Below are 25,769 nucleotides of genomic sequence, written 5' to 3'. Positions count from 1 at the left end.
TCAAATTTTGAAACGTTTGCCTCTGTGATTTATACTCTCCTTAAGTGACCAAAGTTCCTTGAAAAGTTAAACATAGAATTACCATATGATCCAGCAATTCTACGTCTAAGTAAGTACATACCCAAAGGAATAGAAAGCAAGGACTCAAACAGATATTTGTACACTGATGTTTGCGGCAGCATTGTTCACAATAGCCAAAAGGTAGAAACAACACAAATCTCCAAGTCTCCAACAGTGAACGGATAATTAAAATGTGGTATATACATACAATGGAATACTATTCAGTCTTTAAAAGGAATGAAAGTCTGATACATGCCACAACATGGTATGAAGCTTGAAGACATTAAGCTGAGCAAAAGAAGCCAGACACAAAAGGACATCTGTTATATGAGTCCACTTACAGGAGGTACCTAGAATAGGCATTTTCACAGAGAGCGAATAGAGGTTAGAGGTTACCAGGGGCTAGGGGCCGGAGAAATGAGGAGTTATTGTTTACTGGATACAAAGTTTCTGTTTGGGATGATGAAAAACTTCTGGAAATGAATAGTGGTGATGGTTCACAACATTATGAATGCATTTAATGCCACTGAATTGTAAGCTTTAAAAATGGTTAAAATCACCATGGAAAAAAAGAAAAGAAAGTGCCCAAAGTATCAAAGTCCCTGAAATTAAAACTCTCAAAGTAAACAGAGAAAAATCAGTTTCATTACTCCTTTCTGTTCAACAAGAATCTCATTCTGGGGGAAAACCTGAACTGGGGAATTCCCAGCCAAGGTAGGCGTCCTGAGCAAGTATCCTGGAAAGAGCTTTCCACTTAGTCTTATCTCTAGCCTTTCCGGTTACTCAGCCACACCTCGTTTTACCAGTACCAATGTTTCTATAACTTTAGAGGCTAAATTGTATTTTCCCAATAACTTTGGTTCTAAAGGCAGAGAGGTTTTATCTCATTTAAAATTGCTCTTCAGGTGGCATTGCTCCAAAAGCTTTCCCTTCAGGTTTCTTCAATCCTATCCTACTGTTACCCAACATCTCCCTTGCCAAGAGGACAGTGATTTGTCAACAAATAGGTAAGCAAGAAGAGAAACAGCCACTTGTAAAGTCAGGTGAAAAAAGCGTGTGTAATGTGAATGGTCGTGGGTGTTTCGGGAAGGACATCGAAGTCTACCCCTGCAAACACAGATTAAATCTTTCATTCGGTTATCAATGCTCCAGCTTCCTGCCCATGGTGTTTTTTTGTTTTTTGGCTTTTTTGCAGGGAGAGACTGGCCCTGAGTTAACATCTGTTGCCAATCTTCCTCTTTTTTTCCCCTCCCCAAAGCCCCAGTGCATAGTTGTATAGCATAGTCGTAGGTTCTTCTAATTCTTCTATGTGAGCCATCACCACAGCACAGCAACTGACAGACAGGTGGTGTGGGTCTGAGGCCAGGAAACAAACCGGGCCCCCGAGAGGGTGAGAGCACCAAACTTTAACCACCAGGCCATCAGGGTCGGCTCCCATGATGTATTTTATACTTGTGTAATGTTCTCTGTGGTTAAGGAATGGCCTGCTCCCTGCACCCAGGTTTTCTGTAACAGCAGGGAGCCAAATAAGTAAAGCTGATTTCTCTGACTTTTCAAAGGTAAAACACATTACTTTTTAGTATTCATTGATGATGTACCCATTGCCTGATACAAAAATCCTTATCCCAAAGCCTCATAATTCTCCAACTCCGAGTAAAGCATCTTTCTCCCTCACAGAGTCTGCTATAAGTCTGTCACGGGAGAAAGCCCCTAGTGTTTCAAAGAGTGAGTTTTTATTTGGTTTGGTAGCACTTGGGAGCTCCTTGTAAAATTCTCACTCAAAGAGTAAGTAAGATGTCCAAAATCCTGCCCGGAGTGATTTTTGCTGTTGTGAATTCGGTAGGTTTGAGGGAGGATAGATAAAAGCCTTAAGGCTTTTCAGTAGACCAAGTTATTAAGGTCTGAACGTGGGCTGTGGTAGTGGAAAAGGAATGATTCCAAAAATATTAAAAACATGAGAAAGGAGGGCACTTGGTATCTGAAACGTTCGTTTCTCTGAGCGTCTTTTGCTTAGCTTCTCCGAGCTACCTGATCACATGGGAGAACGTTCCCTATTAGAATAAAGTTACAGGAAGCCTCTTTCTCACTTTTTTCCCCTTAAAAAAAAAAAAAATTTGCCACAAGAGCTCTTTACTCGCATGGAATTTCGAGGAGATCCCGTGGAACTGTGCGTGAATTGTGCCTCCTCCAAGGACACTCCCTCATGCACACAACGCTGGCTGATTTTGTAACTGCGTTTATGACTGATTTACGGAACTTTTACTTGGCAGGCCCTGCTGTTACTGTTAGCTGGTTACTATGGATCTTTCCACATGCCACTCTGGCATGTTGCATTAAAAATAACCTCCAAGACTGTACAGAATACATGGAACAACGGGAGTACAGTCAGGGCCGCAGACTCCAGGCTCTGCTTTGGTGCCCATGTGTTCACATGTGCTCCTATATGAAGCAACCACAACGAAAAAAATGCAAACATCTTCTAAAATGTCGGGTTGCACATCATAATTGTTCTAAGTTTCTCCAAAACAGTAGTTCTCAGAGATCAACAATATCTCAAAAGACTGTAAACCAAAAGAATAACAAAACACAAATTATAAGTATTTTTTAAGGGCACAGATCCAAAGACAGACTGTCTGGGTTTGAGTCCTGACTCCAGTACTTAGCCAGCTCTGGAATCTTAGCGAGTTATATCATGACCACAGCTATCTCATCTGCAAAGCGGAGTGATAACAACGTCAGTCTCAAAGGGTCCTTCTGAGGATTAAGGGAGATAAGCAGGTAAAAGTTCTTGGTTTAGTACTTGGACATAGAAGGTGCTCAATAAATGCATTATTATCCTTTGAATGGTGTCCTTTTAGCATGTAGACTCACAACATGTATCAGCACGCAGCTTATGTTACAGTGCCTGGCAGTGAGTCAGTGCCTGATAAATTTCTGTGGACTGAACAAGTGATACCCAGTTACTTATGTACGTGTCTATACTCTTTTTCTAGTTTATATACTTCTTAAAATCAGAGCTATATTTGATTCATCGTTGTATTCTCCACAGCTCTGTGATGGTTGTTAAACAAATATTTAGTCAATTAAATGGAAATAGAAAGGCTGTTACAACGTAAGAGGCCACAGTTAGTATGTAAACTGGTAGCAAAAAAAAGAAAAAATCACAGGCTTCAAGTGCAAATAGAATCCAGTGCCAAGAAAACACTGACGTTCCCTGAAACTAAATGAATATATCAAGCTACATATGAATACAATATTTGTAATGCTGGGTCTGGTTCAGTGAGTCTGGTTCTAGCTGGGTCCTGCAGAGGGGAGAAAAGCTTTTATCTCTATCCCACTCCTGGCCTCAGCCCATGAGCCAGGCTTACCCATGACTCAAGAGAAGAACTGTTCTCCCAGAGCCAGACACCACAATCACCACAAGCAGAGTAGTTTCCTTATGCCACTTCGAGCGTCATTGGATTCAGTCGCACAGCACAAGCAGAAAACTTGCGCTGAGGGACATGGGGCCAAGAGAGTATAGACTCTGCCCCAGTTTCCACCACCAGTGTTTGAACCAGCATGAATAGAGCTGTGCTCATGCAGAGGTGAGAGAAGGCTCTCTCCTCCTGAAAGGAAAGCCAGTGGGCCATTCTGGATCCTTGGCAGGGAAAATAATAATAGGAGTCTATGACTGTGAACTCATGTCTAACCCCCAGAGCCAAAGTGAAAATAATAAATTTAATGGGTGTGTGAAGAACACTGTTTCCTTCTTTTCTGCCAGTGTGTCAACCCTCTCCAACCAAAGGCCACCAGGAACACACCTGTAGTTGACTAAGTTGGGTTTCTTACTTGTTACAGCAAGGCATAGTACTCACTATGGGGAAACCATGGGGCGTCTCAGTAAGAAGTTTGTAGAAAGAACCTGTTACAGGATTTGAGCTTTGACTGGGTGACTTAGAGGAGGCTCTAGGGAAAGAAGAGTTCATTCCAGATTGGGTGCTGTCGAAAGCAGGGATAATTCTATGATTAGGTATCTCAATAAATCTTTTCCTAAGAAAGGACAGACTAGAGTGAGGATAAAGCTGTAATTGCCGAAGCAGCAGCAATTGCTTACATTAGCTGGGAGACGGGGATGTTTGGTAATTTGAGGCTTGGACAATATTCCTGTTTTATTTGTGTTCAGACATAATTACAGGCATTGTCTTGATCCACTACGATCAGAGAGTGACCTTGTCTGATGTTGATGTTCTGTGAAATTGTTTAACAGAATTGTTCAACAGTTGAACACCAAGACCTAGCTATGAGTGCCATGCCAGTTGGCAACATAAGGCCTAGCTGATTGTACCTGGCATGGAGTAGGATGTCAGTTACTAATGTAGCAGAAGAGAAAAGTGGTAAACCAGTGGAAACGTATTTCATCAGGTCTTCTGACAAAATCTCTTGGAGCTCGGTACAACCGTATAACATTTTAACTGATTGATGATGGTACCCAAGGAGAACTGATCGAATATCATGTTGAGATCAACCTGGACTATCTACTGGTATGCTGCAGGCATCCTTGGTTCTGTCTTGTCAATTTGCTTATCATTGAAGGCTTGTGATCAAAATCTAAGCAGATAGTAAATATATTACGTGGCAGATTTTGAAGCCCCCCCTAAAAAATCTCCACAGGCCTTAATGATGGCCTGCATCAAATAAGGTGAAGCTTAATAACAATTAATGAAAAGCACTTAATTTGGGTTCAGAAAATTCAGTACCAAGGACAAGATGGGAGAGATCTGACTTAGAAGCAACAGAAGGGGAAAAAAACTAACAGTTTAACTGACTGTAAGTTTTATTGCAGTCAACAGTGTCCATAAAAAAAAAGTAATATAATTTTAGACTACGCTATTGGAAGTATAGAATCTTCAATGAGGGAACTGATACAACTGTTCAGCTGCACTGGTCTGACAATACCTAACAGACTTTGTTCAGGTCTGAGCATCACATTCTCGAAGGAAATGATACCTCAATCAGAGAAAGTGACTAAGACTTGACCCCTTCACTTAGAAACTAAACATGGCCATGACAAAACAAAAACACGGAACATAGGAGGGGTGACTGAAAAAGTAGTAACATTTAGCCTGGAGCACAGCAGATCCAGGGGAAACACGAAAACTGTCTTCAAGTATTTTAAGGATCGCCATGTGGAAGAGGAGGCAGACCATTTTTGCCTGGTTTAAGGACCTAGAATCTCTTCGAGTTAAAGGAGGCACATTTTACTTTTAAAACACACATACTCACACACAGTGACATCAAAAATCATCCTCCCTTTGAGAAAGCAAATTCTCCATGAGAAGAACTCTGCAAATAGAAGCTGAAGGACCACTGGTAAGGATACTGTGGGAGCGATTCACTCCTTGATTAGAGCTTTCATATAGGAAATACCTATAGTATGATGTTCTTTGGGTATCTTTCTAGATTCAGAATCTTCTTGACATGTTTCCAGTAGAAGTTATTATTTTTTTCTGGAGACACATCCCATTCAGAACCTTATAGAATAGTCTGCATGTTTATCAAATTTATGTATAGCGTAGCAAGAATCTTATAGGAACTTAAGTTTGTTCTCAAACAATTCAGTAGTTTTGGGCTTGGTAAACTGATTTGGCTCTATTCCACCTTATACCTATTTGTATCTTAAATTATTTGGTTTATATCTGAATATTAAATATTCTGCATTACAAATTCTATTTGTTGTTTTTATAGCTATGCTGGTCTGGGTCACCTTCAGTCTTGTGTAATGACTAGATTAACCTTCACAACAATATAGTTCTAGTTTTGTAAATCTCGAGAATTATAAAATTGTATTATGACCTCAAACTTCCTAAACCTCTACATCCTCCCTGACTTTAGAGTAAAAGATAGGTAAATAAAAAAAAGAATCCTTTCTAAATATACACAATTATCCTTTAATTTATAATCAACTAAACCATTATTCTTAAGTTTTCTTAATGTAAATCTTGCATAGAATTAGTATTTTTAAACCTTAAACTTGTATAATATTAATTCATCTTGCTTGAAGCCTTCTTTTGGTCTGGAATCTCTAGAAAGCAGAGCTGAGGGAGGTCTTGAGAGCTCCTAAAACCTTTGTAATTTCACAGGTGATAAAGGTGTTGGGAGCATCTTTTGTTCTAATATTTGGTCTTTTACTCCAGTTCCTGTCACAAAGCTCTAAATCCCTTGGAATTGCCTAGGTGAGAGGAGAATCTATTGTTTTAATGATGTGACTCTTGGTGGGCTTCTGGATAGCTTCAGGATGGGTGTTGGTCACCAGAAAGACCAAGCCATGATTAGAAGCTTGGAGTTTTCAGCCCAATCCCGCTTCCTCTGGGAAGGGCAGAGGGGCTGAAGATTGAGTTAATAATCAATCATGCCTACATGAGAAAGCCTCCATAAAAATCCCTGACTATGGAGTTCAAAGAGCTTATGGGTTGGTGAACACATCCATGTGCCAGAAAGATGGCACGTCTCAACTTCCTAGGGACAGAAGCCCCTGATCTCAGGACCCTTCTGAAACTTGCTCTATCTATCTCTTCATCTGGCTGTTCATCTCTATCCTTTATCATAACTTTTATTATATGATAAACCAGTAAATATAAGTAAGTGTTTCCCTGAGTTCTGTGAGCTGTTCTAGCACATTATTGAACTTGAGAAGGGGCTCATGGGAACTATAGCCAGTCAGTCAGAAGTACAATTGACAACCTGGGACTTTTGATTGGCCTCTGAAACAGGGACAGTCTTATGGGAGTGAGCCCTTAACTTGTGGGCTCTGACAACAACTTGAGGCAGATAGTGTCAGAACTGAACTGAATTGTAAGACACCCAGTAGTGTCTACCAAGAACCAGAGAAATGCTTAACGTGTGAGGGAAATCCCACACATTTGGTGATCAGAAGTCTGAGTATGGTAGTAGTAGAGAGTAAAGCAATAGAGGAGGAAACTGAGGCTTTTCTTACCATGTTTTACTTAGGAACACAATCCCAAGCCAGCAAGAATAAGGAAAAAAGAAAATGAAACAGGAAAAGATGGGAAGCCACACAAGGTGAAAATTTTCCATGCTGGCCACTGCCTTACATGGGCCAGACACAGCAAGCCTCCTGACCAAACTCATGGAGAAACTGTGCCTCAAGGGAAGGAGGAGGAAGAGGGCCTGTATCTGCCTATTCCTTCCTGACTCCCGTTTTCCATTAGTCAAAGTTTGACCTACAGACAGTTAGCTTCCCAGCCCTTCCAGGGTGCCACATTCAGCCCCTTTGGCATTCTCTTAAAAAGCCAGATTCCACATCCTGCTGGACACTCCTGCTGGCCACACCATCCCTGCCCCAACAGACACCACTGCTGTTGGACTTTCTTTACTGCCGTAAATGATTCCTGAACTATCCCTGGGTCTTTGTATCACTGCTTTTGGGATAAAAGTCCTCAGGGGAGAAATTATCTCAGCCTGTATCATATGTCCACACTCCAGCTACAAGAGGAATTAGGCAAAACAGACATCTGACCTATTCTCCTTCCATCCCACCACTACCACACACTGGGGCATTCCCGCAAATAGCAAGGAGCGTGGACACTGAGCAGCCAACAAAAAAAGAAGAAAAAAATCCTATAAACGTCCACTGCAGTCATATGCTACTTTATTTGTGCTACAATGCCTGGCTACAATGCTTTCTTGCAGTAGTCAATAAACAAATATTTGTGATTGATGAAGAGCTAAGTAGTTTAAATGTAACTATATAAGAAATAAATGGGAAGCTACAGAATTCAGCACCTAAACACTGAGTCTATTTCTGATGAACACCAATCAGGATTTAAAAAAGAGAATAAAATTTAGGAACAGAAAGTTCGCAGTCAATGGTGCCTATTAAGCTGGTTATTGCTATCCTTCCTCATAGGCAGAGCTCTATCATTTATCATTTCTTTTCTATGTGGGCCTAGATATCTCCTTGCTTTTTCCTTTTGAAGTCCCATTTTCTGGGATAAGCAGAAATCACCAGATCAGAGCATTTTTCTCTCCACTTCTTCTTTGTTGAAATAAACACATGATCTGGATTATCACCCCAGCTCAAGCACCTCTAGATGACATACCGTAGGTGACTGTTTCCCATTCTCTGCAGAAAGCTTGAGATTAAACTAAAAAAAAATTCCCTAATCTTTCTCCTTTAGGGCTCTCTCTACTATACAGTATGTCACTATCTATATCAAGAAACCAATCCCAAGGAAACAAAGAAATTCTAGATATATAGGTAATAGGTTATTAGGAAGTTGTTAAAGATAACTAAGGTATTTTCATAACCTTTTAAGACTCCCCATAAAATTTCCCTTGGTGTAGAAGCAAAATACTAATATTGATGACCAATAATCTAACAGGTTAGCATGTCCTACTTCTCAAATTCTTGAAAGGCATAATTAAACACTGAACTCAGAGTCTGAGGAAGATTGTCCTGATCATTTGTATAGAAAGAACTGGAATAAGGTGAGGGAAGGTAGGTGATAAAGACCAGGATGCAGGCTGTGGAGATAAAAAGGGACAGCATCAATCTAAGAAAATTCTGGCATCTGCTTCAGCAGGATTTGCATGATAGACGCCAGGGAAAAATAGTACCACTGGAAGCAAGACAGCTACAGAGAAGCAAAAATTCCAGCTTTCCTGTTGAAACATATGGTGACAGACTGAGGGTGAGCCCCGAGATAGTGATTGTTTTGGCAATAATCAACAGAGCAACAGTCAAAGGTAACATGCCCCAGGGGAACAACCTGAAACATGTCCATTCCTTACCTACTGCCCTAAAAATGTTTGGAACAGTTTCAAGAGTCCTAATTAAGGGCAACCAGGTGACAATTGGATTTTTGCCCTTAATAATAACAGCCATTGATTGAGTGGCTACTGTATGGGGGCCACTATATTGTGTCCTTGACATATACTGCCTCATATACTGTTCATATAATTTTTACAGATGAGGAACTGAAGCTCAGAGAGGTTCTATTATTTTTCCAGGATCACATAGCAAATAAGTGGCAGAACTAGGGACTGAACCTAAACTAAGGATATCTGATTCCAAGAGCATCCTCTATTTACTGAACCACAGCGTCTCAGAACAAATATGATGAAAGAGAGGGCACCTGACATAGGATTTAAAAATAATGACATCGTGAACTACATTGATGGGTGATTAGAATGGCATCTCCTTTGGCGGCGTACTAACTCACCAACAACAAAACAAAAAGCATTTTCATTATAATATTGTCACATTTAAAAAATAAACTTAGGGATCTTGTGTCAACGGTACTGGGAAATTCTGGTTATAACTCTTTGGCAACCTGGTCATCATTTTGTAGATATCTATTCTTTTTTAATATGAAACTTCTGCTAGGAAAAATCAATTTATAGCATATTACTTAAATGCCCCGAAACAAAGGTTAATTAGGCATAATCAGGTATAAACACTGCTTCCCTGAGAATGTGTTTGCCTTGTGCTTTTGATAATGATAATGTGATTTTCAGTGTTTCTCTTTTTGCCGTAGCCTCCAGAGCCAAACCCGATGCACAACAACAAAAATGTAGATTAATCTATGTGTTTAGTAACTGGCTTTCTCTTATTTTCCTTGATTCTGACTTTTATTTAATCACTCACTTATTCCATAACCATTTGAGTACCTAGTATGCATCAAACACTTTGCCGAGTACAGTGGATACAAAGATGAACACAGCTTGGTTCCCACCTTCAAAGATCTCATAGTCTAATGAGAAAACTTCCATGAAATAACTAACTCTAAGGCAATATGATTAACGCTATAATAAAATTATGCACATGGAACAGTATGGGACAAGATAGAAGGGTCAGATTGATGAGAAGTTTTGAGTTGGATCTTAAAGTATGAGACTGAGTTTGATGGATGGGTGGTTGATGGGGTGAGGTGATGGGAAAGAGCATTGCAGGCAAATTCGTAATTATTACACTTTTACTAAATATTGGGTAGGCATATTTTGTTAAAATTACTTTAAATTCTTCTGGAAATGAGATGGGAGATGATAGAATAGATAGACAGACAGACAGGCAGGCAGATCCCCAAGCCAATGGATTCTTACACAGGTGGGTCAAAAAAGAGGTAGGCTACCAAAACCTAGCCTGATCACAGACCAAGAACTAAAGAAACCTTTGCTTGAAAATCCAGAGCTCTTAAATGTCCACTTCTTAAGGAAGTTTGAAGCTTCTCCTGTTCATCTTTCCTCATTGCTCTTTTTCTCCGTGGTCATGCCATATATTTCTACTCTCTGACTGCTCTCCCAGTACATTAGCATAAGTCTCAACAGATTTTCTTTCTTTCCTAGTGATAAATGCAGTTCAGTGCAGTCATTTAACCTACCCTCAGTGACCCTACTTATTCTCACATAAGAAAATTTACTCCCTTGATTGCTGAAGTGGTTGCATTGTATTGTTGCCAAGTGTGTACGATTAGGCTATGTTCTAACCCTCCTGTCTGTTCCTCATTCCTTGATGTTCTCTTTGCTTTGTGGGGAGTGTGGAGTAAAAAGCATGGACTTTGGAGTCAGATCTGACTTCGAATTCATGCTCATCCACTTACTAGCTGTATCACCTTGGGCAAGTTACTCTGTGAACCTCAGTTCTCACATATGTAAAGTGATGACACTAAAACCAGCCTTTCAAAACCGGCAAAACAATATATGTAAGGAGTCCAGCATGTCACCTGGCATTTGGTAGCTTCAGTACATTTGTAGCTGCCACTAAAGTACTAATGCTTCTTTGCTGCTCATCTTACTATTGTCGTAATCAGATTCATTTTTCTTAACATTTTCCCCTGCTCTCAAAAAGTTTCTTCAAGGGCATTATACTAAATGAACATCATGTCTACTTTTAAAGGATTTCTTGAAAAGTCCTCATTCCTTCCACGTTCCCATCCCCACTTTTCCGGAGACTTCAGCTTCCCTTCTCTCCCACCTGGGCAGCCTCCCTCGACCTGCCCAGTCCTCCCCAAGTCCAGATCCTACCCCTTCTGTTCTGCTTGTCCATATTGGAACATAAGCTCCCCAGGGCAGAAAACTTGTCTGTCTACATATTTCTCAAGTATGGAGTACATATTGAGAGCTAAATAAATAACAAATATTACACAGAATGAATATGTTCAATAAATCCCTTAGGTATTATCTCTAGGCTCTAATTATACCAAATCTATGGACATGAGATGTATAAACAGAGGACTGGCTATAAAATAATGAAATTATGCTTTTGGCTGCTTTACATGGGTAGCATGCTGTCAACGGGGATGAGCAGCCAAGGTGTTTCCTATCCTCCGCTCCTTAAGAGCAGAGCCTCCGCTATCGCACCCGGGATCGTACTTGAAGGGCTACCATAGCTCAAAGACGAGTCCAATACAATTTCCCTTCCCCTGATACACCAACCACAGCCAAGCTGCTAAAATTTCACAGGTGAAATTCCTCCAGTTGGAGTAGGTTATGCTTCACAATTCCTTGCCTGTGTGTGTGTTGTTTCCTAATTATTATATGGGTCTGGCTCTGTCTGCTTAACTAATCTCTAGGCTCCTTCAAAGTGCCTTTTCCTTCTTTTTTATTCCCTCACAATATTGAGCATTTAATCTGTGCTCAAGAATTACTTGTTTTGACTTGAAAAACCATAAAAATGATGGTCTCTCCCTATAAGGTTTTGGCTTATTTCTTTTTAAAATATTTTCTAATTGTGTTTATAAAATATTTCCATCATACAGAAGGGAACCAAAGGATAACATTGACTATAAATTAATATCTTGCCATATTTTCATCAACCCTCTCTTTTTTGTTTGAAGGCTACAAATACAGAGAAAATCACTCCATTCCTTCTCTCTCTCTTCATCTCTCAAGATAAGATATCTTTCACTTCATCTCGTTCATTCACATCTAAGGTTTTTAACTACTATATATGTAATTATCTATAAACTATGTATTACTGTTTTGTGTTTTAAATTTTTACATTGCTGGTGGTGTTGTATATATGTTGCTGTGCTTTGCTTTTTTCATACAAGATTCTATTGTTGAGATCTGTCCATGTTGATATTTGTGGATCCACTTCATTCATTTTAGCTCCCAAAAGTAGTCCATGGATATATTCACCCATTCGCCTTGGAGGGACAGTCCGGCCGTTCACACCTTTGTGCTGTTCTAAGTAGTACGGTAGGGAACATCGGTAAACATGGCTCCTGGGGCATGAACTTCTCCAGGCAGAGCTTGGTGGATAATCGCTCAGGCTCTGAAGCCCAATTGCCTACTCCAAATCCAAGCTCCCCTACAAAATCACAAGAGTGTGACCTTGGGTATGTTACTTAATTTCTCTGTGCTTCAGTTTCCTCTTCAGTAAAAACAGGATAATGATAACACCCCCTTCAAAAGAATAAAGCAGCAAGAATAGAGTCTTACACAAAGTAAGCACTCAATATGTGACAGCAATTGCTGTTACTGCAGCAGACACCTGGGAAGAGAGTCTGAGCATGTTTGGCTTTACTAAGTATTGCCAAATTGATTTGCAATTGGTTGTACCAATTTATACTCTCACCAGGACTACATGAGTTTCTGTTCCCCACATTCTCACCAGGACTTGGCATTAGCGGTGTGGATTCCGAAGCTTTTCAAATGTAGAAACATTCAAGAATGAGATGAGAAAACGGAAGGAAATAGAGGTGTGCTGGTAAGGGGTAATCAGAAAGATCAGGTGACCAGAAGGAAGGAAAGAAATCAGTGGGAGATTGGGGAAAGTAGGGGAAAGTGAATTCTTTTAGGTGAGAAATAAAAAATCATTCAGAGTCAGACTCAGTGGAAACTTTGGAGATTTGCAGAAATTAAGCAGGCCTGGTACTAAGGAATAATGTTAACAAAGGGAGTGTTAATGTGAGTGGAGGAGAACTCAGCAGACAACAGGGCTTTTGAGAATCTGTTGGCGACTTCTCAGAGAGGATCTGAGCTCCCTTGGGTGGTATAAGCAGGTATAGGAGAAGGCTTTCTGAAAAGGGACAAGGGAAGAGAGAGTAGCAAAATGTCAGGGTTGGTAGAGTAGCCGAGGTGCGAAGATGGAGTTTCAGAGAAAGAAGAAATTGGAAGTATTATTTTTTCTGGAGACCAGCAGACCAGAGTTACCTACATGACACAGTATCAGCGCCTGCAGCACCTCTGATTTGTTTCCTCCACTCAATTTCTGCAGCCAGTGGGGCCCTTCAGATTCTGATTCCATCACAGCCGTGTGGCTGCTGTGGCTGTCAATGGTGGGCTGAACCAGACTGGCAAGGCAAGTGTTATCATTCCTGTTTTATGAATGCAAGAACTAAGGCTCAGACAGATTCACTAACTTGCTTAAGATTGCATGGCTTGAAAATGGTGAAACCAAGACCAGAACCTAGGTGTTCTGATTCCAAGTCTAGGGCTCTTAGCATCAAAAAGAATTGATAGTCATCTTAAATCTTTCATTCTCAACTCAAAATCTTAAGAGGATCCCATTTTTCTCCCAAGACAATCACAACTCCTCTGTTTGAGGCCTTCCATTAGTTGGCTTTTGTCTTTCTCTCAGTCCTATTTCCCAATATACTCTTTTTTTTTTTTTTAGGAAGATTAGCCCTGAGCTAACATCTGCTGCCTATCCTCCTCTTTTTGCTGAGGAAGACTGACCCTGAGCTAACATCCATGCCCATCTTCCTCTACTTTATATATGGGACACCTACCACAGCATGGCTTGCCAAGTGGTGCCACATCCACACCTGGGATCTGAACCAGCAGACCCCGGCTGCCAAAGCGGAACTTGTGCACTTAACCGCTGCACCACCGGGCAGCCCCTCCCAACACACTCTTAGCCACACTCTCAACTCCCCACCAAAGCATGTCTTGGCTGATTTGTGAGTTCACCAAATTCAATCCCACCTCTGTGCCTTTGTTTATGCCATTCCCCTCTCTTGGAGAGACTTCCCTCCTTTCTCTATCATCCCTCTGGGCCCTGTTGAAGTCTTATATATTCTGTGATTGCTTCAGGGCACACTCTCTGAACCGCCATATTGGCTGTTCATCATGAACTATGACTCTACTGTATATTCTTTTGAATTGTCCTCAGATTGTCACCCTATGCAACAAAATGCAAAGCAAATCACTGCAGGCAGTTGTTCGCTTGTTTGTATTCTCTTATCACCTACTTCTCATTATTTAGGGATTTTTCAATTACCCTTGGCCTAATGCTGAGCAAAAATGAGGCCCTCCATAAATACTGATAATCGATGAAACATGGAAGAATCAGAATTAATAGGAAATACACGGAAGTATGAAGACCTGGAAGCTATGATAAAATCGGTAGTCAAGATAAAAGTCTATTATGTATGATAGAAAATTTAAACAACAAAGTTGTAAGGCAAACTGGTTAAAAAGATGCAGAGACAGAGATCAGCACCAGACTGAATCATAGCTTTTTCTCTTCCTTTTATGATGGCTCTGGCTTTCTGGCAGTTGGAGAAACAAGGGAAGAGACTTCTAATCACTACTTAATGAACAGGCTCACCCATGCTCAGAAATAATCAGTATTATCTGCAAATGATGACCACATGGTGTGCTCATGCAGCCAAAGTTGTATTTAGCATTTTATGAAATGATGCAAAAGATTGTGTGCATACTCAATTTTCCAAATTCAATGAGCAATTTGTTGGTGGAGAGATATCAAGAAGGTCATGCCCCCGCCCTTGGGGAGCTGAAAGTGTGTATAGTTAGGGGAAAGTATTCATATATATGCACAAATAAATAGGTCCTTTGCAGAGCAACATATGAACAAATGCAAGTTTACATAACACTGCATGTATTTCCATGTTGAGCTGATACCGATAAAAAGAACTAGGTGGAAGATTTCCAAAACAAAGTTAATAAAAAAGATGAACTTAATTTCATGGAGAGAAAGGGTGAAAAGATTCTAGTGTGTCCAAGGTCAGAAAAGTGGAAGCAAATACCTTCTCACAGTGCACTTGGTAGAATATAGATGATGATTATTATCGTTGCTGGTAAAATAGTCCTATTTGATAATAGGAGATGGCTGGACATTTAAATTAACTTTCCCTAAATCATACAGTGAGCTACTGGCATAGCTAAAACAAGTGATATTTTGAGACGAGTTTACATCATGAAACACTGAAGCTGTTTTTTCATTACATGCAGTACTCCTGGACAATGAGTAAACTAAAATATATTCTTAAAATGATTGCTTCACAAATATTGCAAATGACAGGACAAGGAGCCTTCTTATTCCCCTAGTCTAGGAAATCAGAGAGTATTTAAAAAAAAAAAGAATCATTAACAATATTTCCTGAGGGAGAATATAGACTTCCAGCCTGTGCCAGAATTCCACATTACTACCCGAATTCAAAGACTAAGGGTGTGTTTTGCCCACACCCTACATTTTTGGGAACACAGGCCCTGCCATTATGTAAGGTCTACTGAGGAGGATAACATGACTCTTCTCTTCATGGGAGAGCCCTTATTCTGACCCATTATATATATATATATGTATATATATATTTTTTTCAATTCACCTCATCTGTTAGCCAAGTGACAGATTATCACCCAGATTAACACACATCAGTTTATCTCTACGACTGCCCGCTCCTGGAAATGGTAGCACTTATAAAGTCAGAAAAGTCTCTTGGAATGACCAGTATACTTGTTTCAATCACCTACAGAGCCATAAAATGGGAAGGATTCAGAACAGAGGAGTAGCTGGTTTTAAATACGATACAATATTTTCCTGGCAGACACTCCTGTGAGCCCAGCACACTACTGTATAGTATGCGCCTTTGTTGAGGCTTATATTTCCCACCTGTATTTCTTTTTCTTTTTCCAGCAACAGTCTGTCTTTGTGCCAACTCCTAAATAACCATAAATTTTGGTCTTATAAACCTTAATGAATGCTTGGCCAAGATGCTGTAACTATTGGCTTCTACATTGGAGCATAAATGGAAAGGAAAAAAAAAAAGTGTGCACTGTGAAAAACTGGATAAAATGGAAAAAAGATCACAGCAAACTCAAAGTCGCAATTTGCCTTTAATGTGAAGGAGGCCTTGTTTTCACGGTGTGGCAGCTTTCAGGAGTTTTAATCTCAAAGTGGCTGATCAATTTAAGGTAAGTGGCAGGCATTTGGCCTGGTTCCCAGGCTTTGCTTTGCTGCTCTGAGTAAAGAAAGGATTCAGTCAGACACACAGACAACAGGCATCATCAGCGGCTCCCACATTCCAAGCATTTTAACACAGATTAGGTTGGCATGATTCTACTGTTTACTGAAATCTCCTAGGTGTTGCATTTTTCCTTCTCCTTGCCGCGGTTATCCAAGATGGTTTTCTCAGGTCAAGACCTTCATATGCCAAATAGCTTGCAGGGCTGTGAAGGGAAAAAGAAGAACGTGGGTCAAGACTTCTGATTAAAATGCTATTCCACTTGCTCACTGCAAAATATGAGCCTTCAGACAGCAGGTAATTGAGCGCTGAACTTTCTGCCTTAGGCGTACATTGAGACAGGAACTGCTTTACATGCATTCCTGAGGGGGAAAAACGAAGATAATTTCTTTAACAAGGACAAACTTAATTCAGCTAGAAATGCCCAACAAATTAACAGGGTGATTTGTAGTTATTTTCTCTTCAGATTTTATAAGCATGAGCCTTACACATATGTTGAGCAATACTGCAACCAATATAGTCCATTTTTCTAATTAACATTTTCACATGAAATATTCTTATTTTTTCAAAACAGTTAATAGTAAATGAGCTCAACAGATCCTTTACCACTATTTCATTTTCTTAGCAAAAGTGAATTTTCTTAATCCACTTGACCTATAACCTAAGTTAAATTAAATATGCATTCAATTGATCAGACCAAAAAAAATGTATGAGTGGTCTATTATGTGTTTTTGGCTGTACAAGGCTTTACGGAAATTTTGTATTTTTAAATATATTTCACAGTTTTTAAAGCTACTTTGTCTTACTTTAATATATTCAAGAACCTTTTTCCTTTCGTCATCCTCACAATAGATTTCCTCATGGTTTTATTTTTTGTCTAAGAATTTCATCAAAATAAACAAGGATTATGGATTTTTAAAAATAATTTTTCCAGCTATTTAACTTTTCAAAAGCAATGTCCAAATTATTATACCCAGAAATATCTTCTTAACATTTCATAAATTTATATTGACATATTTCTTCCAAAACTAACATTGTTGCAATCGACTAATTTATATTACCATTATGCATCCTGTCTGTAAGGGTTAGCTGAGAAACTAATGCGATTATATGCATTTATTTTATTTATTTATTTATTTATTTATTTATTTATTTTGAGGAAGATTAGCCCTGAGCTAACTATTGCCAATCCTCCTCTCTTTGCTGAGGAAGGCTGGCCCTGAGCTAACATCCGTGCTCATCTTCCTCTGCTTTATACGTGGGATGCCTACCACAGCATGGCTTTTGCCAAGCGGTGCCATGTCCACACCTGGGATCCGAACCGGCGAACCCCGGGCCGCCGAGAAGCAGAACGTCTGAACTTAGCCACTGTGCCACCGGGACAGCCCCATATATGCATTTATTTTAATTTCAGTTATTATATATGCACTTGTGGTTTTTAAAAAATAATATATGCCTCCTCATTGATTGAAGAAGAAAAGGGGATACATGAAAAGCAGATAGCAGCCATCTTTCTGCTGCTGCTGGATGTGTCTTGTCAATATGTGATGCCTAGAACTGCAGCAGCCATCTTGCAACCATGAAGAGAGCTAGCCTGAGACCAAGCTGGCATGCTGAGGATGTCAGACAGGGAAGACGAGGAGAACATGGTTCTCAGTTATGTCATTGATCCACAGAATCAACAATCTTGGAACAATCCAACTTGGGACTTCTTCTTATGTGAGATAATGAATTCCCTTTCACTCATTCAACAGTATTTATTGAGCACCTACCATGTGGAATGTTCTAGGTGCACTGTTCCAGATGCTCAGAATATCTGAGTGAACAAAATACACAACAGCCCTGCCCTTGTGGAACTAACGTTCTAGTCGAGAGAGATAATGGGCTAAAAACATAAATAAGAAAATTCTACAGGATGTTAGGAAGTAGTAAGTGGGAAAAATATAAAAGCAGAGCATGGTAAAAAGGATCAGAGTGCTGGGATGGAGAAGATAGGTTTTGGTGGTGAATAAAGTTAGGGTTGGTCGGCCTCATTGAGGAAGTGAGATTTGAACAAACATTTGAAGGAAATGAAGAAGTTATTCTTTAAGCCAGTAGGAGGTAGGGTTTTGTTTTTTTTTTGCTCTTCTATTGTTGAAAATCCTCTAAGTGAGAGGGGAAGGTGGAGAGAGAAGAAGAGATATGGAATATATCTGATGCCAGTTCCACTTTGGTTCTTACTAGTTCCCATGAGCCAAAATATTCTTTCCTTTGCTTGAGTTTGAGCTGGGTTTCTGTCACTTGCCACTTAAAGAGGACAGACTAATAAATTTTAAGTTGGTCACAAGTAAACTATCTGTGGTTCCATGGACAAGTCCAAATAGATAGTGGGCCATAATTCCATCCTCCATCCACACTGGAGGTATCTCAGCATCCATAAAAACATGACTTGGTAATCAAGAAAGTGTGGTATTGGTGAAAGAATACATAAATAAATCAATAGAACAGAATAGAAAGCCCAGACATAGACCCCCATAAATATATTTCCTTTAAGTAAAAAGCAAAGGCAATACAATGGAGCAAAGATAGTCTTTTCAACAATGATGCTGGAATAACTGGACATCCATGTGCAAAAAAAAGAATCTATACACTATAAAACTCCTATAAGATAACATGGGAGAAAACCTAGATGACCTTGGATATAGCAATGACTTTCTACATACAACACCAAAGGAATGATCCATGAAAAAAATAACAGATAAGCTGGACTTCATTAAAATTAAAAACTTCTGCTCTGCCAAAGACAATGTCAAGAAAATGAGAAGACCAGCCACATCTTGGAGAAAAGTTTTTGCAAAAGACATATCTGATAAGGAACTGTTATTCAAGATCTACAAAGAACTCTCAAAATTCAACAATAAGAAGACAACCCAATTAAAAAATGGGCCAAAGACCTCAACAGACACCTCACCAAAGAAGATATTCATATGGAAAATAAACATATGAAAAGATGTTTCACAACATATGTCATCAAGGAAATGCAAATTAAAACAACAAGATACCATTACCCATACATTATAATGGCTAAAATCTAAAACACTGACAACACCAAATGCTGGAGGAGATGTGGGGCAACAGGAACTTTCATTTGTTGGTGGGAATGCAAAATGGTACAGACACTTTGGAAGACAGTCTGGCAGTTTCTTACAAAACTGAACATAGTCTTGCCATGTGATCCAGCAATCACATTCCTTGGTATGTACCCAGAGTGAAAAACTTATGCCCAAACAAAAACATGTACATGGATGTTTATAGCAGCTTTATTCATAACTGCCCAAACTTGGAAGCCACCAAGGTGTCTTTCAGTGGGTGAATGGATAAATAAACTATGGTGCATTTAGTCAATGGAATATTATGCACCTCTAAAAAGAAATGAGCTATTAAGCTACAAAATGACACAAAGGAAACTTTAACACATATTACTAAGTGAAAGAAGTCAGTCTGAAAAGGCTACACACTGTATAATTCCAACTATATGACATTCTGGAAAAGGCTAAACTATGGAGTCAGTAAAAAGATCAGTGGTTGCCCGGAGTTGGGGGGAGATGAAGAGGTGGAACATAGGGGATTTTTAGGGCAGTGAATGTATGATACTGTAATGGTGGATAAATAACATTATTCACTTGTCAAAACCCCAAAAAGTGGACAAACACAAAGAGTGAGACCTAATGCAAACCATGAACTTTAGTTAATAATAATGTATCAATATCAGTTGTAACAAATGTACCACACCAACGCAAGATGTTAATAATAGGGGAAACTGGAGGAGAGAAGCAGGAGTATATGGGAATCTCTGTTCTTTTTGCACATTTTTATGTAAACCTAAAACTGCTTTAAAAAATAAAGTCTGGGTTTTTGTTTTTTTTTAAAAAAAAAGCACTAACCATAATAGGAAAGGTTGATCATTTGGACTTATTACACTTTAAAACTTCTGTTCGTCAAAAGACACCATTAAGAGAATGAAAAGGCAAGATGCAAAGTGGGAGAAGATATTTTACATATATAAATCGCACAAAGACCTCATATCTAGACTATATAAAGATCTCTTTTAAATCAATAAGAGAAAGACAGACACACTTTTTTTAAAGAAAATGTAAAAGTCATGAACAGATTTTTTTACAAAAGAAGATATCCAAACAACCAATGAACATGTAAAGGTGCTCCACATCATTAGTTATCAGGAAAACAAAACAAGATATCCTACACACACTCCAGAATGGCTGAAATTAAAAAGGTTGGCAGTACCAAGTGTTAATGAGGATATAGAGTACCATAAACTCATGCAATGCTGCAGGAGTATAAATTGGTAAAACTACTTTGGAAATGTTGTTGCCAGTAAAGTTAAGTACATGCCTACCTTGTGACTTCGCAATTCAACTCCTAGCTGTAAATCCAAAATAAATGCATACATATGTGCACAAAAAGATAATTACAAGAATATTCTTACTACATTAATCTTAATAGCACCAAACTAGAAGCAACCCAAATGTCCATTAATAATAAAATGGATGAATAAATTGTGGTATATATGCATAATGGAATACTATACAGCAATGATGAAAACTACTTCTATGTGTAACAACATGAATGAATCTCATATAACATTTAGCAACAAAAAGATTTCATACTATACAATCTCATTGAGTTAAAAACCAGGCAACTCTAATTTATGGTAAGAGAAATCTGTGTAGTGGTTACCTTTGGAGGATAGGAGCACAAAGTAGGCCTCTACAGCGGTGGTAATATTCAATATCTGACTTGATGTAATAACCAAACCATAAACTTAAGATTTGTGTATGCCCTTTTCAGTCCCTATGTTAAATTTAAATTAAATAAGTAAAACAAAAGATATATGGTTACCTAAGTCAACCAACCATAAATTAAAGCCATGAGCCATAAAAATCACTAAGTTACTTTTAATCCTGTCACTGCAATCAAGAGGGAATTATTTCTTCTACATAACCATTCAGATGGGGTCACTATTCTTGAGTCTTGGAACTAACATATAATGATCTCTAATTTCAAAGACTCCATGCTATCATTCCTAACTCTAAGATAAAAGGTGATAAAAGATAAAATCTCATACCAAGATTCACCCTTACTAAAGACAGTCCAATGTTCTTCCTGTGCCCAATAAATTATTAATAATAATGGCTAATATTTTAGGGGCCCTTACCGTGTGCCAGCACCATAATGACTGCTTGCATGCATTAACATCTTTAAGTCTCCCGTTAACCATAAGAGATAGATATTACTAAGCTACTTTACAGAAGAGAAAATAGGTTGAGAAAACTTAAAACATTTTCCCAAGGTCATTGCATCAGTCGTTATCCTTAGTTACATCTAAAAGAAACCAAAAGTTTGGTTTAAGCAAAAGAGAATGTATTAAAACGTCGTTAGATAACTCCCAGAATTGCCAGCATAGCTGGGTTGAGGACTGCAGTCGTGAACAATACCCCAAATCAAGTTATGGAAAATTAATGCCCAGCGCCAGACAGTGTGACCCACTCGCCACTGTGCCAGCCCTGGAATCCAGACATGGCCATCAGCAGAACTGCCACTGCTTTGCTGGAACTTGCTGTAAACTCTGTCACTGTTGCACCAGCAGAGATGACTCTTAGCATTGGCTGCACCAATCACATTAAGAGCACCAAATTCATGCCCTGGGGCAAAAAAGAATGACATGGGCACACTTCTCAAATCACAAGTCTGGGAGTGGCTGGCAGGGACTTAAACCCAGTCAGCTTGGCTCCAACACCCAGAGGTTCAACCACTATGGTAGGCTGCCTCCACATGGGTGACATAACTTTACCATTTTAAGGACCAGGTGAGGCAAGCAAGGATTAAAATGCTCAAAAACACTTCATGCCACCATATCATGTAGATCAGAAAGCTTCAACACTTTCTTGCTTGACTAATTTAGAAAGACAGAATAAAACTACTTGTATGCAAATTGGGCTTCTGAAATTACCAAGTGCTTTAATGAAGGCAAGCAGGGAGGAGCTGGTGAGACAACTCATCTGACAGCTCATCGAGAGCCATCACTGCACCATGTGGGGCCATGTGGCTGCATGCTGACTCTGGTGGTGGAAAGGCGAGCCACTTCTGAATCACCAAGACCACATCCTGCCCCTCCCTCGTTTTTTCCCCTGGAAGCTGTCCATCAGTCTTCTTGCTGAGATCTCCACCCGAAGCATGGGGCTCAGGTATTTGCAGTAAACATCTGTGAACCTAAGAAGTCCCATTTTCCAGGAACATTAGGTCCTGGTTCTTCCAGTGGTGTCTACGTGTGAAGTGACTAAGTGTGAACCTGAGGGTCTGTGCTTGAAGACTCAGGGCTCAATTCTGGTTGTTTGTTTATTTTTCACTGTGTTTTGGTGGGCACAAACCAGTATCTAACACCTCATAGACTTGCCTTCCACAAATGTTTCTAGCTTATTTAAACTGAGAGAAAATTCTTAAACACACAATGCCAGCTAGATAACAACTGGGGAGAAATGAGTTTTCTGAGAATTGTGTTATAGACACATATTCATTATAGCCAGACTAAGCAGGCATTTCATCCTGCTCTGATTCATCTTAGAAAAACGTGTGGTAGGCAATTCAAAATCTGTCCCCATTTACTTTCAAATAAAGAGTAAGAGGAAAGGTCAACTTTTTTTTTTTTTTTGTAAAGCCAACTTAGTAAAATTAGTATCTGTTGGAGCTTTGTTTTGTTTTGTTTGGTTTGGTGTTTTTTTGGTTTGCATTGAAGACAGTAGTGGAAGTTAGAATTAGAAAGGCTGAGGTAGTCTGTATATGGAGGAATTTCAAAGTTCATACTGAGTCTGAACTTTATTCTGTAGGCAGGGAGTAATTCATAAAGGTTTTTATCTAATTTATTTTTAACAATTTTCAAGTCAAATGCAACAGACAGAAAAGTGTGGAAATCATATGTAAATTTAATTTTTAAAATGAAAATTTTAAAATTTGTGCCACCACCATTATGTCAAGAAATAGAATACTGCCAGCATCTCAGGAAGTTTCCTAGTGGTATTTTTTCAAATTATGAGAATAGAGACAAAGACACATGTGTTCAGTTTAACATGTCATTACCATCAAGGTCAAGAAGTCTAAGATCCACAGCACCCCAGAAGTCTCCTGAATTCACCTCCCCAATCACAACTCCCTTTCTCCCCACCTCCCAAGGTAATCACTACTCAAACATTTGGAATAATCATTTATTTCCTTGCTTTTCTTTATAGTCTTACCACCTAGGTAGGCATCCCTAAATAAAGTAGTTTTGTTTTGCCTTTTTTGAACTTTGTTTAAATGGAATCATACTTTATGTTTCCTTTGATGTTTTCCTTCTTTTACCCAACAGTATTCTTTTGAGAACCATACATGTTGATATTTGATTAATAGTCCATTCACTTCCTTTATTGTAAATACCCTATTGCATGAATATATCACAAGTTACCTACCCATGCTACAGTTGTTAGACATTTGAGTTGTTTCTGGGTTGGGGCTGTTACAAATAATGCTACGGCATATTTGTATTTGTGTGTGTGCATAAGAGAAAAAGAGATGGGGGAGAATTAGGCAGATCTATGTAGCAGTAGCGTGAAAGCTGAACTCAGATAGGGAGAGAAGAATCAGGGAATTCAGTTGGGAGGCTCAGGGATAAAAGCTCAAACATTGGAACTTGGTGATAAACAATGGGAGGAAGAGAAAGTAGATTCCTAGTGGTAGTTCACCAGGTGAAAAATGTGCTCATTTAAAATTTTCATAGATACTGCTAAAATTCTTTTTTAAAAGCCTTTACATATGTACACTCTCACCAAAGTATTTCTGTATGAATGAGAATGCCCATTCCTCTGCATTTTTGCTGTCTTTTGATATTATCCATCTCTTTAAATGCTTGCCAAAATTATCAGGAAAAAAATAGTTATTGCTTGTGATTATATTCTTTTAATTATTAGTGAGTTTGAGTATTTTTTACATTTTTTCATCAGACTATTTTATTTTGTATATAAATTGTCTATTCATATCCATTGCCCATTTTTCTATCAGCTGTTTCTTGTCTTTCTTATTGATTTGGGGGAACTCAATAAATTTTGAATATTAATCCTTTTATTAACTATATTATAAATATATATTACCTATCTGTTGTCTGTCTTTATACACAGTGTCTTTTCCTTACATAAATTTTTAATTTGTATATGTGATGACTTTTTGGATGTGTCAACTTGACTAGACTATAGTATCCAGTTATTTGGTTTTGCTATAGAGATATTTTGCAGGCGTGATTAAAGCCTCTAATCAATTGACTTTAAGCAATGGAGATTATCCTGGAAAATCTGGGGGAGCCTAATTCAATTAGTTGAAAAGACTTAATAGTAGAATTAAGGTTTTTCCCAAAAGGGGAAGATAGAGTTCCAACATGCCTGTAGTATTCTCTTCCTGAAGACCTGCCCTACTGATTTCAGACTTGCTTAGCCAGCCCCAACAATCACATAAACCTACCTATCTATCATCTATCTGTCTATCTATCTATCTATAATATTTTATTTATTTATTTCCCCTATTGGTTCTGCTTGTCAGGTGGAACACTGACTGATACAGTGTAATATTTCTACATTTGTCAGTCTACCAATCTTCACATTTGTAGTGTTTAGGTTTCACATCTTGCTGAGGTAGGCTTCATACAAAGATGTATGTAAATCATGTTCATATGGCATTGGTAGTAATAGTTCAGAACTGAAAAGTCCTCCTTCACTCCTCTTTACCACTACTTCCCCATCTAGAGGTACCCATTGTCAATGAGTTGAGGGTATATTCGTCCAGCCTACTTTTTATATAAACAACAAATAACTTGTGTGTGTGTGTGCGTAAATGTCTACAAAGTGGGCTGGAAGACAGGGAAGGAGTGATAGAGAGAGATGGAAGAGGACATTCAGGGCTTTTGTACTTTTGATTGTCTAAATCTTACACAATAAGAATCTATTCATATTTAATTTGGGTGGTTTTTTTTTTTACCATCTTAACTATTTTTATGTGTATAGTTCAGTGGTATTAAATACATAGGGTGATATATTTTAAAGGCCAAAAAAATTTACAAAAAATTAGCAACAATGACTCGAAGTTTCAGAAGTTGGATGACCAGAAAATAATGATCCCATTGAGATAAATAAAGATGTCAAAAGTAAAATGGTTTATTACAGGCATTACAAACTCCAAAGCCTTTAGGGGCCTGGCTTAAATGCAGAATAGAAGATAATAGGAAGGTTGGGTGTAGTGTCTGCCTACACAGTACATGCTCAGCTTAAATTTCAAAAGCCTATGAACCAAATAAAACATACCAACAGGCCGAATTTGGTTTATAAGCTGTAAGTGTATCACCCTTGCAACTGTAAAGGAAAAGGTGAGGTTGATTTAAAACCAAGAATGATAGAATTTGAGACTTAGAGATATCTTTAA

At 38.8% G+C, this 25,769-nt stretch overlaps 1 long non-coding RNA gene across 1 annotated transcript in view; it reads right to left on the bottom strand.

Annotated features, from left to right (window-relative positions):
* Positions 1-16,124: 16,124 nt before the first annotated feature.
* Positions 16,125-25,769, bottom strand: part of LOC111773166 (uncharacterized) — a 31,193-nt gene continuing 21,548 nt past the window's right edge. The window contains exon 2 of the long non-coding RNA XR_002807412.2: positions 16,125-16,476. This is a non-coding gene — a long non-coding RNA (uncharacterized lncRNA). The remainder of the gene's footprint in view (positions 16,477-25,769) is intronic.

Source organism: Equus caballus, chromosome 4, assembly GCF_041296265.1.
Source record: "Equus caballus isolate H_3958 breed thoroughbred chromosome 4, TB-T2T, whole genome shotgun sequence".
In the NCBI taxonomy this organism is placed as follows: Eukaryota; Metazoa; Chordata; class Mammalia; order Perissodactyla; family Equidae; genus Equus; species Equus caballus.
The sequence above is the reverse complement of the archived record's forward strand: the minus strand, read 5'-3'. Positions and strand labels throughout refer to the sequence as shown.